We start from the raw sequence: 789 nt of genomic DNA, 5'->3' as shown, positions 1-789 counted from the left end.
GACAAAATAGTCATTGACAAAAAATTGCAAATGTGAATAATCGACCAAACAATATAATTTTTTCCACTATAGACAGAAATTTAGAGAGATATGATCAATAGCATTTTTAGGAACAATAAGGGTTCCTTGTTACAAATAGGCAACCATGGATATGTGCCTGTATAAACATTGCATCAATAACTACTTAAATTTAGAGGATACTACATGCTTCAGCAGCAGGTCTACCCAAATTACAACAATACAGAGATTAAAATGGTACTTGCCCAAGGATGGTATGAAAATTTGTGAAGTATTCCATATTTTTCATTCTTCAAATGCAAGAAATGAAAAACAGTTGTTAAAAAGTTGATTACAAAAATACAAGTGTAACAATACATGTAATTCATAGAATTAAAGGTTAGTTTGACATCAGTGTATTAAATCTTCACCTTAGAAAGGCCCTTACATAGCATAACCTTTATAAAACTTGAAATTAGATAACATTGTCATTTTATCCCAAAGAAATAAAATTTAAACCATGCTCATAGAGGGTTCCAGGAAGATGGTGGAGGAGAAGCTGAAGGCTAAACAAGCTCTTGCATAGAAAGCAGTTTTAGAGTTCCAGTGAACAGTCCTAAACCAGAGAATCACACCAAGTGTGTCATCACAGTACACAGAGTTAGGCCAGAGAGGGAAAATCCAGGCAAGGAGACAGATCTGAGCATTTGCCAGCAGCTTCGGCAGCAGCGGCGGCCATAGTCACCATTCTGTAACACAGAGAGTCCAGGACAAAGGAGCCAGATGTGGTGG

The 789-nt window shown here is 36.5% G+C and overlaps 1 pseudogene; it reads left to right on the top strand.

The window, feature by feature from the left end:
- Positions 1-204: 204 nt before the first annotated feature.
- On the top strand, positions 205-304 carry LOC122126453 (annotated as a pseudogene).
- Positions 305-789: the final 485 nt, after the last annotated feature.

The sequence above is a fragment of the Dipodomys spectabilis genome, unplaced genomic scaffold, assembly GCF_019054845.1.
Source record: "Dipodomys spectabilis isolate Male_0828 unplaced genomic scaffold, ASM1905484v1 ptg000278l, whole genome shotgun sequence".
In the NCBI taxonomy this organism is placed as follows: Eukaryota; Metazoa; Chordata; class Mammalia; order Rodentia; family Heteromyidae; genus Dipodomys; species Dipodomys spectabilis.
The sequence above is the reverse complement of the archived record's forward strand: the minus strand, read 5'-3'. Positions and strand labels throughout refer to the sequence as shown.